Below are 19,905 nucleotides of genomic sequence, written 5' to 3'. Positions count from 1 at the left end.
GGTAGCTGATGAAAATACATCGATCACTCCGAGGTTCGAGCTTGTCGTGAGTTTCTTTTCTCATAAAATCCTCGCAACCCCAAACTTTGATGTGGTATAATGTGGGAACTTTCCTTGTCCATATCTCGTGAGGTGTTTTGGAAACCTTTTTGGTAGGGACTAGATTAAGGATATGGGCGGCAGCATACCCCCAGAATGAGATGGGTAACGAAGCTCGACTCATCATGGAACGAACCATGTCTAGCAAGGTTCTATTACGCCTCTCAGGCACACCATTAAGGTTTGGTGTCCTAGGTGGCTTTAATTGTGAAACACTTCTACATTCCTTAAGATAGTCAAGGAACTCGATACTAAGATACTCTCCTCAACGATCGGATCATAGCATCTTTATCTTCCTGCCCAATTGATTCTCCACTTCTTGCTTAAACTGCTTGAACTTTTCGAATGTTTCTGACTTATGCTTGATTAAGTAAATATACCCATATCTACTATAATCATTAGTAAAACTTATATAGAAGCGGTTAGCATCCCTTGTGGCGGTTCTGAATGGTCTACACACATCAATGTGTATGAGATCCAACAAACCTTCATCCCTTTCACAAGTACCAGTGAAGGGTGACTTGGTCATCATTCCAAGTAAACAAGATTCCCAAGTGTCATCCGACTTTAATTCGAACGACTCCAAAACTCCATCCTTTTGGAGTTGGGCTATGCGCTTCTTGTTGACATGTCCAAGACGACAATGCCACAAACATGCCTTATCCAAATCATTGGAAGAATCAATCGTCAACACACTATTTCCTATTTTATTTACAACCATCACAATTTCATATATACCATTGCAAGGTAATGCTTCAAAATAAATTACACCATTACAATAAGCATAAATACCACCATTTTCATTATTAAAGGAAAAAGATAAAACCTTGTTTATACAAACTCTGAAAGGAAATAACATTTCTCGCCATATCGGCCGAGTAACAACAATTATACAAATCTAATTTCAAACCATTACTAAGCAATAAAGAATAAACTGCAATCTTGGTCACATGCGACACTTTCCTATTTCCCATGATTAAGTTTATCCTCCCGTGCTCCACATCCCTACTTCTTTTTAGTCCCTACACATCAGAACAAATGTGAATATCACAACCTGTATCAAGGACACAAGAATTAGCATGTGATCATTTATGAGATTGAATAGTGTAAATACCTGCAAAAGAGGGCTTGATCTTGCCATCCTTTATGTCCTGCAAGTACTTGGGGTAGCTTCGTTTCGAGTGCCCTTTTTCATGACAGTGAAAGCACTCTGCTTCCTTCAGATTGGAAGATGAATTAGCATAACCAACTTTGATCCCACTGGAAGAGGATCCATTAAGAGACTTTCCCTTGCGGCTCTTGTAAGGAGCCTTCCTCTTGTTTCCCTTCCATGTCCAATTTCCAGAACAGGGGCAAAAGTATTAGTAGGAGTAGACACAACCGACTTGCCTTTCAGGTTGCTTTCTGCAGTCCTAAGAAGACATTTAAGCTTGCTAAGAGTCACCTCCTCCTTATTAATATGATAGGTCATACGAAACTGATCATAACAAGAAGGTAAAGAGTGTTGAATAATATCTATGGACAACTCTTCATCAAAATTAACATTCAATTTAAGCAAGAGGTCCACGAATCTCTGCATCTTCTACAAGTGGGCTGTGAGGGTTCACCATCCTTCATTTTGGTTTTGATCATGGAGGCAATGATCTCATACCTCTCCTACCGCGCACTTTGATGGTATCTTTCCATCAAATATTGATACATTTCAAAAGGATAGTAGTCCTCATTGGACTTCTGCAGCTCAGCAGTCATGGTTGCAATCACTAGACACGACACCTTTGTCGCATCCCTCTCATGAGTAGTGTGTTCAACTATTTGTTTGGGAGTAGCAGTGGTGACATAAATCTCTTTAAGCTCTTTATCTAGGACACATTCTTTGTCCTCATAGCGAATATCCATTATGATGTTTCGAATACAGTCATTGAAGTTCGAGCCATCGAAAATGACCCTCCCACATAGGTTCATGAGGGAGAAAGAGCCTGAAGGGATTGGGTTGGAAGCATTTTTTGGGATAGACATCTGAAAAGAAGAATAACAAAGTTTAGATTAGATGATAATCGTTAATATTACACTCAATATGAAATATTAAGGCTAGGACCCAACACAATATTCTACAATTGTGAAAAGGGATGTCGTAATCCAATTGTAAAATATTTGAAGGTAGGTAAATGACGATTTACCAATTTCCACCATGAAAAACGAAATAGATTATTAAGTTTTAATTAGATTGAAATTCCTAGATCCTTTGAGATTCATTGAACTTTTCAATGGCATGTTTAAATCTCGATTGTGCCCTTCAAGTTTGTGACTGGGATGCCGACGATCACAAAAAAGGTGTGAATAACCATGCAAATTAGCTTGGTACACTCAATGTTACAAATCATCTAATCAATGTGCCGGTTAACCACACACGCTCCATTGATCTATGATTAACAACCAGCTACCCTTTGCCACACATTGTCAGTCCCAGATTAGTGTGACGGTTAAGCACACATGCTCCACTAACGACTTAACAAGGTGCAAAGTGTAATTTGATGGATTAGCACCATTTTCATATTTTCCTAAAGTAACTAAGATTGGGAGCTTAATAAAATTATAGTTACTTCAATTTTTTTTTTTTACTTTTAACGAGGGAGAATTAATGTCCTATCCTACCCGTTCGTCTAACGTCCCTCCACCAGTCAAGAAAGCGGTGGGTGAGATTGGACACCCATTAAACTACCATTTTATAGGCAGTAACCTTATACCCCCCCTTGTAGACCGGCTTCGTGAATGAAGCCTACTAACGGTAAGACCGACTTGTCTTATATATATATATATATATATATATATATATATATATATATATATATATATATATATATATATATATATTATTAAACTTATAATATTATAAAGTATAAGGGTTGAAATTTAACTTTTAAAACTCTAGGGTTTGGAATTAAAGTATTCATAAGTGTGACTTTACAAATTCCAAAACTTGATGCAAAGGTTTGAAACTCTTCAAAACTTTTCTTTTCCATAACTTATGAGTTTAATGACTTTTTAAAGAAGAGACTTTTCATTTTCCATAACTTTGAGGACAAGTTATGGAGTCCATTAAAGGCATTTAGATCATTATTTTAATTAACACAATAATGAAATAATTCATACATGATCTAATTAAACTCATAAGAACAAGATAATTCATATCAACAATCTTCAAGAAATTATCCTAACCATATAAACTAATACAAATGTTGAAATTATGAAAATTATCTTTTAATTGGACAAGCATCATCACTACCATATCAAAAAATAGATTTCATGGTTTAAAAAACAGTTTGGGGTAATGATCCTAATCCAATTATTGCCAAAAACTCGAAATTCTGCACACAGATGCATCACCACGTCGTGGTAATTATTGCCACGTCGTGGTGGGCATGCAGAATCGAAAATGGCAGATTTTCCAGCTTTGAAAATAAGACAATGCAACAGTATAACTGAAAACAAATCTGGCTCTGATACCACTGAAGGGTTTTTTAGCACTATAATACTCCTATGGTGCACTATAACACTCCTATGGTGCACATGCAATTTTTCCAAAGCATTGTCCTAACTAGCATACAAATTGCCAAATGAATAATACATCTAGTTAGATGACATACCTTTTAGAAGGACTAGTAGTTCTTCACCTTTGAAAGCTTGAGCACCACAAGTGTGATGCCTCTATTGGTTCACAAACACCAATATGAAAGAGGAGGCTTGAGAGAATAGGCTACTAGCACAAAATCAACTTCACCCTCTTCGAAAGTAAATGGCAACCGATTTTGGCTCTAGGAGGGGCTTATTTATAGTGTTGCACATGCTAGGGTTACACTTTGTAAACCATAATGACCCATGACTTTCCACATATTCATGCTCCATGGATTTAACCTCCATGGACTATCCATGGATTAGTTTAGCCCATCTATATAATCATGGATCATTGGCCCACACTACAAGAATCATTGATTTAAATAATCAATCCCTATATATTTAATTAGTCTCTTTTGACCACAAAATTAATTCCAAATTAATTCTTGATCAATACTAATTAAATAATATGATTTCATATTAATATATTATACTTTTAATATATTAATAAACCATAAATAACCTTATTCTCAAAATCCATCCTATCAAATTACACTGGTGAAGGCAACCCAAAAAGGACCATGCGGGTCAAGTACATCCCAGTTATAGTTATGGGCTTAGACACCAAATCCAACAATATTATGGGTTTTTAGCATAGTTGAGACGATTCTTCGTTGAGAATTGGTCTTCCGTTGACTACTTCTACATTAAGACTATTTTGAACAGAATATAATAGTTATGAATGTTAATAAAAATAATAACGATGATAGTCGGGATCCTGAGGTAGCTGAGGATCCTAAATATTTGAGGATCCTGAATATTTGAGGATCCTAGCCCTAACACTAAGGATCCTCAAAAGACCTACTACTACAACCACATCAATCATGTCAACCACGCAAAAAGATATAAACAACCATCACATCGAAAAAAATGGGTTGGCCTCCAACCCCACAAAATAAGAGTAAAAAATTGTCTTATAGCCCCAAAAGCATTCAAATTGGTTTTCAAACCAAAACTAAACTACGTTCTGATTGCTATCACCTGGAACCATCTCTACCTCTTTCTCATCTCTTCCCATCTTCGACTACCCTGTAGGATCCTAACTGGTATTAACATGTTCACCAATTAATTTGGATAAGGCTTTAGGCCATCCAACAACATCCCAGGATCCCGCATTATCCACATCCTTTGCAAGTTTCATCTTTACTTCCCAAACGACCATAGCACAGCTACCCTTCACTCAACAATCACCTCCGCAATCTCCGCATCATGCTCCTCCACCTTCTCAACCTTCTTTTGTTTGCTAAGTAGCTCCACGCTCTTTAGTAGATTCTCGTTGGTGGCTTTCCACACCCTATCCTGATCCTTTAAGGCTAGCTTGGCCTTCTCAGCCCTGGCCTTCAGATCAGGAGTGGACTGAGAAATGTGGTCAGAGACCTGAAACGAGAACAACATCAATGAAAGCGAAATAAGGAAAGAAAAAATAAAGACCAAAATTCTAGAAATACTTACATCCTTGATAAAAAAAGACCAGTTTTTTGAGTGCTTCCACAGCTTCACGATTTTATAGGCTCAAATCTGTGGCCTCCTCTTCTGGGAACGTGGGGTATTTATAGTGAAATCAATATGAGCCCTATTCGAAGGAAAAGAGGGGCTACCTTTTCCTTCTTAACCATAATCAGATTGTTAGACATATCATCTTCCAAATTAGAAAGGGAAAATCGAGCACTGGAGCAAGTAGCTTTGGATCATGTGTATTGCAAAGGATCCCCATTAATTTAGGATCCGAAAAATAACGAAAATAACAAGAAAAATAAGGATCCTTACTAGTAGCCTTTGAAGTAGTGGTGAAAGAACCTTCTTGGAGACTAGAGTGCTTAAGCTTGAAAATCTATTAGCCATGGATAGATTGAGAAAGTTTGCAACTTTGCCTTCGGTATCCTCATCGGAGGGAGCAACTTCTTCAAAATTGAACGTTGCATCACAATGAACAAAATAATAAATTTAATCTCATGATCCTTATAAGTAACTAGTAAATCCTACCCTTTTAACCTAAGTTTTTGGCAGGAGGTCCCTGCTAAGAATAGAGTCACGCCTCATAAAAATGTACTTCTCTTTCCAAGCTCCGTCATTATGTTTTGATTTCAGAACGAGTTGAGATTTATTGGGTTTGAAGTTGAGCAAAAAACGGGAGCTCCTAAAGGTTGAGAGATGATAAACATGAGCCAATTCAGCTAAGCTTATGCCTAGATCATTGGATTGGCTCAACTAATTGATCCGAAACAAGATTCTCCATATAAACAGGCATAGCTTGGATGTATGAGATCTTAGAGATTTCAAAAAACTTAGAGATGATACTAGAGAAATGGGTATTTCAAACCCAAAGAAAATTTGGTATTCAGGGAAACATACCCAAGACCGTGAAACAAAGTTCGGCTGAATCAAAGCATCATAGGGCTTAAAGATTGTATATGTAAGAAAATCCCCACTTCATTTCAGAGACCCGATATGCTCATCATCAAAAGAAGAAGTCTCCTTATAAGACAAGATATTTTGATCTATGAAGTCCTTATCAGAAGGAGCAGTGATACTGGGGCGAGAACGAGCAATCCTTTTTCCCATGGTCGAAAGATTGCAAAAAACAAAAGAGAAGGAAGAAGAAAGATACCTTCGGAAATAGTCGCTGACGATCAGAAGGAAACAAGAGGAAGTAAAGAAGAATCCTTCACTATTTACCCCTATTTATCGTAGTAGTAGAGGAAAGAAAGTTGATTTGACCGTCTAATGATGAGCATTAAACGGATAAAACTCTATCCGTTAAGGTTTAAATTTCAAAAACCTTATCTCAATTTAAATAAAATTATACCATTAAAATTTCGAAATTAACTTAAATATTTTGTAGGTATAACATGGGGAAATTATTATGGCCAAGATCCTCAATTCTATCCAGGGTCCCAGATCTCAAAGACGACTGAGGACCATGAAACATATACCAGGACCCTGATTATTATTACTATTATTTCATAAGAAAATTTAACGGCTATATTTCTTGTTTATTTCTCACATGTGCAGAAATGGTCAAGATAAGACTCTTTCCAAACAAAGAAGTGATTCAATCAGGCTTGAGACCAGGAAGAACTGATTCTAACCGATGTGCTTATACTTATTCAAGACGATCCCAGAAATATCAGACTTTTTGTTATTTAGACTAGACTATAAATACACATGTACTAATCACACCACACACAACTAGACTTACTAGAAAATTTGTACTCGTATACTCACCTCCATTTCTGTAACTCATATTTCAATCAATACAATTAAACAAGGCAGGTGATTCCTATCACCTCCCAAGGTTTTGTGCTGGAAATCCTAACACGGGTCAAGGGATTTCCTTGTAAACTACTTGTGTGATTTTGTTATCAATTCAATATATACTCTAACTATAACACCAAGTCCTCTCTTTCACTTTGGTTGAATAACACTTGATCGATTTTTGACAAAAAAAACACTAACGGGTAGTGAACCCGCTCGTGTAGTAGTACTGTTTTGATAAGTAAAGGTGTCGAACTCTTGGGGAACATATATGATTTAATCTATATATAAAAGAAACTAGTTATCCTAAAAACAATTAAGTAAAAAAAAAGGGGGGGGGGGAGTTGTTGAACTACATTAAATGTGATTTTTAACTAAAGGAACGTAAACAAACACAAAAAAACTTGATTTCAAAGTACTTCCACTCAGATTTTGAATCCTATTATTTTCCTATGGTAGATTTATTATTGTGCAATGGATTCATAAGTTGATTACCGAATATTAAAAGCACTAGTTAGTTTGATCTAATGAACTAATACAATTAATTATAAAGCAAGTAATACAATAATCAAACAATTATCAAACCTAATTATCAATTAAATATTCAAATTATAAATGAATTAATTTAACAATTTCTTATCAATGATCATGACAATTAATCTAGCATAACATGAATATCTATAACTTTCTTATATTTTGAAGTTAACAATTAAATTATCTAATCCTAAGATTTATTCAATCACTAGTCCTAACAACTTATGCTTACAAACTATTAAAATTAATGTTCATATAATTAGATTGATAGTCTAACTATAATAAACTTCGTTGTAGATAATAAAAATCGAAACATTTATATAAATGATCAATCATACATAAATAATCAAACTTGAAAAATCCATCTAACATATCAAGCAAAGTTTTTAGGAATCATTTACATCTAAGCATAAGTAAAAAGGTTTTTAGCCCATAATCTCTAATGAAAAACATAATACTATTATTGATCTATAGCTAAACATTATAACTAAAACAAATTGAAAGATTAAATAGTGTTTCCTAGCTTCTAACATCAAAACGATGCTTCTATCATGTTCTTCAGCCATTAAATTGACCGAAAAAGGTTCTTGGAAGAATATTTATCGTCCCAAAGGTTTCCCTTTGGCTGCAAACTAAAATTAGGGTAGAAAAAATGGATTTTTGTAGACTCTCAGACTTAGCAGCGCGAAGGGTTAGTTTTTTTGTCGCTAACCGTTATCTGCTATCCGATTCAGTCTCCGTCTTGTTGATATCGTGATCTTTATTTCTCTGAATCTCTACACGGTGTGTAACAGCTGACTTTGCCCTATTTTTCTATTTTCATCTTTTTCAACTCCAATTTGTTCCTTTTGATCCAAGCCACCAAAGTTTCTATATTTATTCATTTCAAATCATTTTAAGTATCTTTTAAATTTAATTGTATAAATTAATCCATAAATATTAAGCAATGTTGTAAAAATCGCTCGGCGGTAGCTCGACGGTCGACTGAGGTCAAGCGATTGATCGGTTTGGCGGGGATTAATCGGGGACCATAAATTACTAATAAAACTAGTTTAAAACTTAATATATCCTGATAAAAATAGTATTTGAAAATTTAAAAATTTTAAATTTTGAAATTTTGAAATATTTGGTATAATATTTGAAAATTTGAATATTTAAATATTCAAAATTTTGAATTTTTGTAAAATTTGGTGTAATATTTGAAATTTTGAAATTTTGAATTTTTTAAAATCTTCCCGCCAAGGACCCCGAGGACCGCCAAGGACCGCCGACGACTGCCTAGCCTGAGTTTGACCGATATTGACCAATTTCCGCCAATCACCCCTAATCGTAATCAGTTGCAGACCGCCTAGCGCCTAGGCGGCCGCCTAGGCCGATATTTCAAACACTGATATTAAGATAAATACCCCAAAATATATGAATAATTTGAGCAATACCATTGCGCCTTTGACGTAGCTAACGGGAAAGTCATAGTCGTTTTTTGGTTTGAAAGATAGGAGGTAGGGTTTCGGACACTAAAGGGGCATCTTGGCGAGGCTCCTATTCTTTCCATGGCAAAGGGAAATGCAGATTTTGTGGTATATAGTGATGAATTTTATTTGGGTGTGGGGTTTGTGTTGATACAGCGAGGGATGGTGATTCATTATGATTGTCGATAACTAAAAAGCGCCAATGTGAACTACTCGATGCTTGATTTCGAGTTGGAACAAATGTTATTTATGTGATTGAAACAAGATAGGAAATGCAATTGTATGCTTCACTGTAACACTAATAAAAATTTAAACTTTTTCAACCAACCAAAGATCATAATTGTTTACATTGTAGTTTTCAAAACAAGTTTAAACATCAGAGAGATCCCAAAAATCATGAAACAAAACATAAGGATGTGCACGATCACGCCTTCGCCTTCCAGCGATCCTCTGAGGTACCTAAAATATAATCCAAATTTGTAAGCCCAGAGCTTAGTGAGTTCCACCAAAATACCAATACATAGCAAGCAACACAAATATAATAACAACATACTATGGGCCCAATCAAGCATCATGTTGGAATACCCCAGTCCATGTTGACCCAACTCGTCGAGTGCACCAATAAACTCGTCGAGTTCCAATAGAAACCAGATGGTCGGTAAAAACCCTAGCCAACATGCCGAGTTGGCTGGCAAACTCGTTGAGTTTTCCCCAGCTTAATACATTCTTCTATTTCTTCGATTGCAGGGGCTCTAAGGCTCAAATCTAAAATCAAATGTTATAAAAAAGGATAAAGTTTGGAAGTTTATCCTTTAGGGCTACTCCATGAGCTTAAGAACCCATCCACAAGGCTTGAAGATTCAAGGGCTTAACCAATAAGAACAAAATCGTTGAGATCTAAAACCCAACCATTCCAGAAGAGATTCTAGCCTCAAAGTCGACCCCAAAGGTTGGTGCTTTATAGACGTGCATGTCCAATGCATGTCTTGAACTCAAAATGGGTAAAAATGGGGAAATATGACTTAAAATCCATGCATGGCCTCAAAGCTTGACTAAATGCCAGATCCAAGCTACAACAAGGTCAACTTGACATGGAGATTCATCAAGATGCAAACTTTATGAGGTCCATCCATTGCAACATCCAAGAATAAGGAGAAAAAGGGACAAAACTCAAGATATAGCTACATAGGGGAATAAAAATTGGATCTTGGACACTTACAAAGGTCCAGAAAATATTCAAACTGAAGATTCGAGCTTTTCTTGCTAGATCCTTGCTTCCTTCTTCCAACTTTCTTCTCCTTTTGCTTGAAAATTCCACACTAGTTTACAATACGAGAGGGGAGCATGATTAGGGTTCACAAGGGCTGATATGAGGCTTTGGAGGCTGATAAAAGATCAACCTTAAGGACTTAAGGAGGTTATATAGGGTGCAAAACCCTAAAATTTAGGGTTTCTTGTCTAGTCATCAACACGCTGAGTTCCCCTCACCATCTCTCTGTGTTGGTCCATAAAAATATGCGGCCCAAAAGCACTTCAACACGCCGTTATGAATGTTTTGTAATAAGGTGAATGTATGTTGACCATAATTTTTATGGATGACACCTGTTTCCTTCTTTCTTGTCTTATGTTCGGTGTAGGTAGCTTAGGTGCATGGTTTGGTGAGGTTGGATCTCATATTGGGTAGTTAGATTTAAAGAATGATTCAACTTGGATATGTTTTCTTTACTTGATGTATTTTGCTTCTACAAAAATAAAACGATTATGATGTTTGTCTTTGAAAGTCGGTAACATGTGGTTTGTTTGAAAATATTTTTAATAAATAGTTATGGTCTACCGTTGAATTTTTCCATTTAATGGCTTTAAAATAAAAAAAAACATGGAGTAAATAGCACATCGTTTTAATATATATAATGTGAGGCGTCGGCTTGGTGGCAAGGTCAAAGTCAAGCCATGACGAGCCAATGAGTTTTTCAAGGCGTAAAATTTTTTATACATTAAAAAGATAAACTATGTAGTTATTGAATTTTATCAAATAAATAAAGTTTTTAGAAGTGTTATATTAACATTTTATAAAAAAAAGTTCACAAAAACACAATTTTTTTAGTCCCGATAAAAAAATAATAAATAAATAAATAAAAGTACCTGAATCATTTAAACGTAAAGTCGTAAGATAAAAACTTAGTGAGTTCCCCAAAATACCACATAACCATATGGGCCTCATCCACAAACATAACGGGCCCCACCCAATTAGCATAACGGGCCCCACCCAACTCACATATCGGGCATCGACCATCATATATAATAGCTCCCACTCCATTTCACATAACGGGCCCTGCCCAACCTATATAACGGACGATGCCCAACATACATGCAAGAGTCACAGATACATATAACATTGTACATAGTATAGTGAGGAGACTCACCTCACACTCGAAGTCGAACAGACTACAAGTCGTATAGTCGGAAGGATGGCGCTACACATCACCAAAAGAACCAAATAAGGTCAACCCTTAGTCTACTCTCCAAATAACCAATTTGGCTAAAAGTCAATAGATCAAAAAATCAACCGTCCACGGTCACCATGTCGTGGCCATGTTGTGACAGCTAGATGACGAAACAGTTGAGGAAAAACCCATCATCACGTTGTGGCTAGCCTTGTGCCACATGGTAGGAACGTCCTAAAAAATAGACGCATCTTGCCTAGCCATCACGTCGTGGAAAACATGACACCACATCGTGGCAACTTCATAGAATCAGCTAATGGATTAAGCTCTCAATCCATTATGTTCCAAACTCATGCTTTCTAGAGAGCTTCCTAACACTCCGAAGCACCATAAAAATCCTTCATTTGTGCACATGCATGTCCAATGCATTTCATTCATTCATCAAGGTCAAAATGGGAGAAATAAGGTCACAATCCCAAGAATGGACTCTGATAATTATAACACTTTATATCAGGAACATCTAACCATATTGGGACCCTAAAAGTCGATAAAAATCCAACCTTTATCGACATGCATGACCCATGCATGTCCTCCACTCAAAATAGGTCAAAAGGGAATAAAATGACCTAAATCTCATGCATGGAATTCAAAAAACCAAAAACTCTTAGATCCAGAAGATATAACACTCACAGGACCTCGATCAACCATGAAGTTGCTAACTTTATCTCGCCCAATCACCCTAACTTCAACCATGGACCCAAATAAGCTACATAACTTAGATCTACAAGGAAGAAATCAAAATAATGGAAACTTAAGGACTTACAAAGGGTCTAGACCATTCACAAAGAATAAAGATGGGTTGTGTTAGGCTAAGATCTTAGAAGCTACAATAAGATCCTCGAGCCTAAGTATCCTAAAACCTTAGGATCCTCGAACCTCAGGATCCCAAATATACTCCAGGATCATGACTGATATTTTTTAATATAATTATAATGGATGTATATTCCATTGTCTTTCTCACATGTGCAGAAATAACAAGTCAAAGTCATATTCTCAACGAATAGTCGTCACAACCATGAAAAAGACCCGGAGGACCAAGTCAAGCAACGACTATAAGTTCATCTCATAGGATGCCGAAATTTTCGGAACTCTTGTTATTAGTTTTAGACTATATATGTCACTTGTGTTCATCACACAACACACGATTTTTTGGCAGTATACTAGCACTTGTTCTCGTACTTATTACATTCTCTTTGTAATTGTTCATTGCAATCAATAAAATCATCAAGGCAGGTGATCATTATCACCTCCCAAGGTTTTATGATGGAGATCCTAGCAAGGATCAAAGGCTTTCCTTGTTAATCTCTTATGTAATCTTGTTCTAATTTTGTTAATTGCTTCGCTAATAACACCACAGCCTCTCGTACACTTTGGTTGATATCTAATTAGTCAATTTTAGACTAAAACAATTTAGCGCCCACCGTGGGGCCGTGGTGTTCAAAATCGCTTTAAAAAATCATGACTGCTCAATCGACTCTGTCCTACTCCTCGATTCCTCCCATTTCCTCTAAAAACCTTCTACTGCCACTGGCTGGAGCTCCCAAGAAAGTCTCTGAAATACCAAAGAAAAACACCTCTCTGGTTACCCAAGACCCCAGGATCCTACTGTATTGATTTCCAACAACAAGATCTTTGCTATAACAAAGAGACTAGAGCGACAAGTCGCCCAACAACAGGAAGATAACATGACGATCCTCAAGGAAATGGAAAGAATGAGGACGAAGACCCACAAGCCTCAGGAGGCAGAGCCCTCGATCTTGCAGCCCAAGATCATAAACTCTGACAACCCAGGATCCTCAGCAGTCCGTCGCGAGATAGGATCCTCAGTGCCGACCTATGTTCCCGGTTGGGGCACGACTCCGAGAGACCCAAACTATATGATACAGGATCCTAACGAGAACTTTGTTACACCCAATAACAAGGATCCTGGTAACTTCATCAATAATACTAATTTTACAACTAAATCGATGAATCTTGATACAAGTTTAAGCCCAATCATGGCTAAGGAGCTACAATAACTAAGGAAGATGATATCAAGCGTACCTGGAGTAGTTCAACCGGTACCAAAAGTGTCCCCCACAAGTCACAGAATCTCCAGATTCATTCCAACGAGAGCTGATACCAAAGTTCCAAAACGCTTCCAGACCCCCAACATGAAGCCCTACGATGAAACCACGAATCATGAGGACCACGTAGCACAATATAGGGAGAGGATGGAAATTATTCCCATCCCCACTCACTTGAAACAAGCCTGCATGTGCAAGGGCTTTGGTTCTACCCCCACAGGATCCGCTCTAAAATGGTTCCATAACGTTCCTCCTTATTCGATCACATCATTTGCTCACTTTATTTATTTATTTAATAATCAATTTTCTTGTAGCAGAACATTCGAAAAGATCACTAGTGATCTGTAGCGAGTAGTTCACGATCCTAAGGAATCCTTTAGGACTTTTGTGAATAGGTTTGGTAGGGAAGATCTGAGTATCCCCAACATCGACATGGCAACTACAGTCGAAGCTTTCAAAATGCGCTTAAAGAAGGATTCTCCCTTCTATCAAGATCTCGTAATGACCCCATGCAAAAGTATGGACGAAGTCAGGAGCAGGGCGTTAAGATTCATAAGGCTCGAAGAAGACAAGAAGATCCAAAAAAGGAGCAACCGACCAAGCTCTTATGATCACCCTAATAGGAAGGCCGATTCCTCGACCCAAAGACCCTATAAATCAAAACCTTATTCCAAACCCGACCATCACAAGGTTAACGCCCTTGAAGATGAGGGAGAGGAAGAAGATTTCCCTATGATTACTGATTATTGTTTTTCCGTGAATATTCCTGGTGTAATCTTTTCCATGCAGGATCTTGAAGACAAAGCAAGATGGCCAAGAAAATGAGAAAAATCCACCGCTTGGAAAGACAAGTGCAAATGGTGTGCGTATCATGAAGACTTCGGTGACGTCACAGAGGACTGCATAGCTCTCAGGAAGGAAATCAGCTATCTCCTAGGCAAAGGACGCCTCAAAGAAATCATGGGAAGAAGAAAGTAGAAAACCAAAGAAAAAGACCAGGATCCTCAGAGGATCCTCGAAAGACCAGGATCCCCCCCAGCTGACGCAAAGGTAATCAATATGATGTCTGCAGGATCTGACATTTGTGGTACCTGTTACTCTGCAGAAAAAAGGCACGCCAAGGTATCCAAAACGGAGAAGGAAAAGGGACCATAGAAGAACACACCGATCACTAACAAAAAGGAGATCACCTTTGACGAGGCGGATATGCAAGACATCCAGGATCCTCACCATGTCAGATTAGTAATCACTTTATACATCGCCAACCATTTTGTCAGAAGGGTCCTCGTTGGTGGAGGATCCTCAGTTAACATCATACTCCTAGACGCGTTGAAAACAATGAACATCCCGGAGTCTGAGATAGTTGCAAGATCCTCGGTATTGATCGGGTTCAGCGGTGAAACCAAGCATACCATCATCAAAATAAAACTACCAATCTACATAGAGGGAGTAAATTTTGTACAACATTTTTGTGTAATTGACACATTATCCTCTTATAATGTCATATTAGGTAGACCATGAATCCATGAAATGAAGGCCGTTCCATCGATGTATCATCAATGCATAAAGATGCCCACCCCCTGGGGGACAGTGAAGATCGTAGGAGACCAACAAGAATCTAGGGAATGCTACAAAACTACGATGAAGTTCTCAACAATAGTGCGACAAGCATAACAATTCAGGAAAGGGGCACGAGACGTGTTAGATGTGAGAGAACATGATATAAAAGAAGTGCCCCACAACCCTAAGGATCCTGAAGCCAAAATTCTCATAGGATCCTCAATGCCTGAACTACTCGAACATGATCTCTTAAGATTCCTAAAGGCCAGAAGCAAGATGTTTTCATGGAAGCATGAGGACTTCACAGCCCTAAACAGGTTCATCTCAAGATCCTCAGAAATATGCAAGCCTTTCTACGACATCTTGAAGAAGAACAAAAGATTCGAGTGGACCTAGGAACATGAAGATGCTTTCAAAGAGCTTAAAATTTATTTTAGCTCACCACCCCTATTGGTAAAACCACTAAATGGGGGAACCACTCCTTCTTTACCTCTCAGTATCCACAAATGCTGTAAGCACTGTACTTGCTAAGGATCTCGATGGGGACCATAATCCCATATACTACGTAAGTAAACGTCTCCTGGATCCTAAGACTAGGTACTCTCATCTTGAAAAGCTTATACTTGCATTAGTAACACCTTCTACTAAGTTAAGACATTATTTTGAATCGCACCCTATATATCGAAAAACTAACTATCCAATTAAGAATGTTATGAGAAAACCAGAAATGTCAGGAAGAATGGCGAAATGGTCTATGAAGTTAAGCAGATATGACATAAAGTACGAACCAAGATACGCCATAAAGTCCCGTGCATTAGCAGATTTTCTGGCTAACTTTAGTGATGATCTAAGAGCTGAAGTTGAAATAGAATCCAAACAACTTCTAGAAGAGAAAAACATCGGAAGATAGACACTATTCACAGATGGAGCATCGAACAAGAGAGGAACTGGCTTGGGGATCATACTAAAATCAACACAGGGGGACATCCTACCCTAAGCAATTAGTTTTGAATTCAATGCAACCAAGAACGAAGCAGAATACGAGGCGTTGATCATGGGACTACAGTTAGCCAAGGATCTTCAAATCAAGGACCTTCAGGTATTCTTCAATTCTTTACTACTAACTAACCATTTTATTGGATCCTATGCAGTGAAAGGAGAGAATCTAGCTCTATATCTCCAAATTCTCAAAAACTTTGCCTTAAATTTCAAAACATTTATCCTAAACCAGGTTCCTAGAGAAGACAACGCTGAAGCATATGCTTTATCCAATCTAGGATCTTACCTAAGGATCCCGTCGGAAACCAAGATCCCAATAACCCACATATTGATCCCAGCAATCGAGGATCCCACTAAGGTACTGAAAGATCCTGACGATCACTAGGAGACTACCGACGTCGCCGCAATCGAAGATGTCGACTCGATGATCCCACATCAGGATCCCAACATTAAGGATCCCTCTCCAACTTCAGGATCTTGGTTCCAACCCATCATAGAATACCTCCAAAATGGCATGATCCCTAAGGAAGAGAAAAGTGAGAGAGCATTTAGAACAAGGATCTCAAGGTTTGTTATAATCCAACGTAAGTTGTACAAAAAATATGTAGTAGGACCATACCTCAGGGGCCTGGAAGATCATGAAGCCGATGAGGTCCTAAAGGATAATCACGAAGGAGACCGCGGCAACCACAATGAGGGCAGATCCTTATGTTCCAAAGTAATGAGGACGAGATACTACTGGCCAAACATCACGGAAGATTACTTCCTTCATGCCCATAAATGTGACGCTTGTCAAGGACATAGCAACATCCTACACCAACCAACAGAACCTCTACATCCTATCATTTCCCCTTATCCATTTAACCCCTGGAGGAAAGGTCTTCATGCTAGTAATGACTGACTATTTGTCAAAGTGGATAGAAGATGAAACCTACACCAAGTAAGAGACAAAGAGGTAGTCTCTTTCATCAAACGTAACATCTTGACCAGGTTCGGGATCCCTGCTGAAATTATATGCGACAATGGATCCCAATTCACAAGCAACATAACGATGGACTTTTTCACAAGTTGGGGAGTCAAGATGGTGATTTCTACTCCTGTCTACCCTCAAGCCAACGGCCAAGTAGAATCCAACAATAAAATCATAGTCAATAGTTGGAAGAAAAGGCTTGATAAGAAGAAAGGATGATGGGCAGAAGAAATTCCTTTTGCATTATGGGCATATAGAACCACATCCAATGTAGCTACGGGCCAAACCCCATACTCATTAGTGTTTGGAACGGAAGCAATGATCCCCACAGAAGTAATGATCCCCACAACAAGATACGTACTTCGAAACCAAGAGTACAACAACAGGATCCTGGCCCAGGATCTTGACACTATAGATGAACTTAGGGATCTTGCCAATATTCGTATTGCTGCTCATCAACAGAGGATCACCAAGGCATACAATAAAAATATAAAAGTCAGAAGATTCCAAATAGGAGACTTGGTACTAAGGAAAACATTAAAAAATACCAAGGATCCCAATGCATGTATACTGGCACCAAAATGGGAAGGGCCATATCTCATAGTCGTCGAAGCAGGAAATGAGGCATATTGGTTAGCCACCTTGGATGGGAATATCCTACCAAGATCCTGGAACGCGATACATCTCAGAGCCTGTTTTATGTAGGCAAGGTCAGTTATTTCCCGATACACTTATGGTACACACACTATTCACCCTTTATCTTTTGTAACTATTTATTCCCTTCAAACACCATTACTAAATTAAGCATCAGAGGGGCATTAGATAATCTAACGCCCATCCTTATCTAGCGTTTGATACAGGTAGAGACTTAAGGATCCCGACCTCTAAGGATCCTAACACTTAAGGATCCTGGACTCTAAGATCTTGACGTTTAGGGATCCTGACACTTAAGGATCCTGACTTCCAAGGATCTTGACAAATGAATATTAAAGCATCTTGATACCCAACGGACCATGTCACACCCTAAAACCAGAATGGCGGAAACATTCGGGCGCAGATGACTTCACGTAGTATCATAACAGTTGAATATTTGTAAAGAAAGTAAACCCAACCATCATAATTATAATAAAAAGTTACATTGTTGCATGTAATACATGTTTCAAAAGAATATTACAAATATGATGATTTAAAATGTTTTGATAACAGACGCCTTAGCGTTCCTTCTCCAAAAGCTTATGTTTACCTGTATTACTGATTCCCTGAGAAATAGAAGTAGTTTTGAAAAAGTGTCAACAATTAAGTTGGTTAGTTCATAAGTGTTTTTGTACTCAAACTTGTATGTCTTTCGGTAAAAATAACTGAACGTGTTTTCCAGAAAATCCAATATTTTCTATGTATGTGTGTTAGTTTTGAAAAAGTTCCAAAGGCTGGAATGCAATAGTATCTTTCATGCTAAAATGGTGAAAGTGGATTTATACATATATAACGTAATTACTGAATACATTTAAGAATCTCGTAAATCAAAATATTTCGATACTCTATGTGAGTTTTATAACCATGCTATTGACCCAGACTGCCTGTAACAACGTTCTTCAGGCGTTGCAGTGTTATGATGTTTGTCACCCCAGACCTGTCGGTCTAACTGTAGCTAACAGTTTAGGTGCGGGATTATCAATCCCGTATAGATCTATACACAAGTATCACGCTCTCCCTACAAGAGATTATGGTTTATAATACAGGACTTGAAATGCGTACTTGAGAGTACGGTGAAGCCGGATGTCTCACAAAATTTAGTATCAATAGATTTACGGAATTGAAAAGTCCCATTATAGTTTTTCAAAAATGTGTTCCATTTGGTGATAAAAACTCGATGTAATACCAACTTTTCATGTAAAGTGTAACGTTGGTATTAATGTTGTTTAACATTTATAAACAAAATGTAGGTAAAGTATTTGAAACCGTTTATAACGATGCGTATTTTAACATAAGTTTTTCTCGTGTATTTCCCCCCCTAAGTTTCACTTGTAATTCCCCCCCTTTTAACATAAGTTTCACTTGTATTTCCCCCCCCCTAAAACATGAAAAAGATGTGAAAATGTAGGGGTATGAACTCACCTAGAAAGTGTGGTGATTTGAAGAAAAGGAGATTTCCTCAGGCAGCACTTTAACCGGGAAGTGGTATATTTCTCGGGAATCTCGAAGCTTCGGACCTTCTTCGGGACTCGGGTACGTAACCGGGGCGTAGGGATAGTTTCGGGAGGCTCGAGAGGGAGAGAATATGGGAGAAAAGGTGTGAAATGGCAAAAGAAACCGGAACCCTCGCATCCTGTTTATAGGGGTGAAAGCTGGCTTCGTACGCTGGGCGTACTCCGAAGTACGCGGGGCGTATCTCGTACGCGGGGCGTACCCTCGTACGCGGGGCGTACGTCAGCGATGACGTCACCGGTCGCTGGTCTTCGGATGGGACGGAAGTAGAGGGTCTAGGGGCGACGTGGCCGATCCGAGGCCGTGCATGGGGTAGGCTGGGCGTACTCCGAAGTACGCGGGGCGTAACCCTTCGGATAAGCCTCGAAGTGTGTGCCCAAAACTTTGAAAATCCGTAACATTCGCATACGAGCTCTGTTTTTTACATTCTTTATATCTACGCGTAGGTGAGAATATACTCTACAACTTTCGTTTAGACTAAGTCGGCTAATTTTGATTTAAATTTTTAATATTATATTTTTAATAGGCCAGGAAAGGATAAATCCGTTAAAAATTCATAACTTCTTCATCCG

Source organism: Lactuca virosa, chromosome 5 (assembly GCF_052849685.1).
Source record: "Lactuca virosa cultivar CGN04683 chromosome 5, Lactuca_virosa_CGN04683_v6, whole genome shotgun sequence".
NCBI classification, from domain to species: Eukaryota; Viridiplantae; Streptophyta; class Magnoliopsida; order Asterales; family Asteraceae; genus Lactuca; species Lactuca virosa.
Note: the sequence above shows the minus strand (reverse complement) of the source record.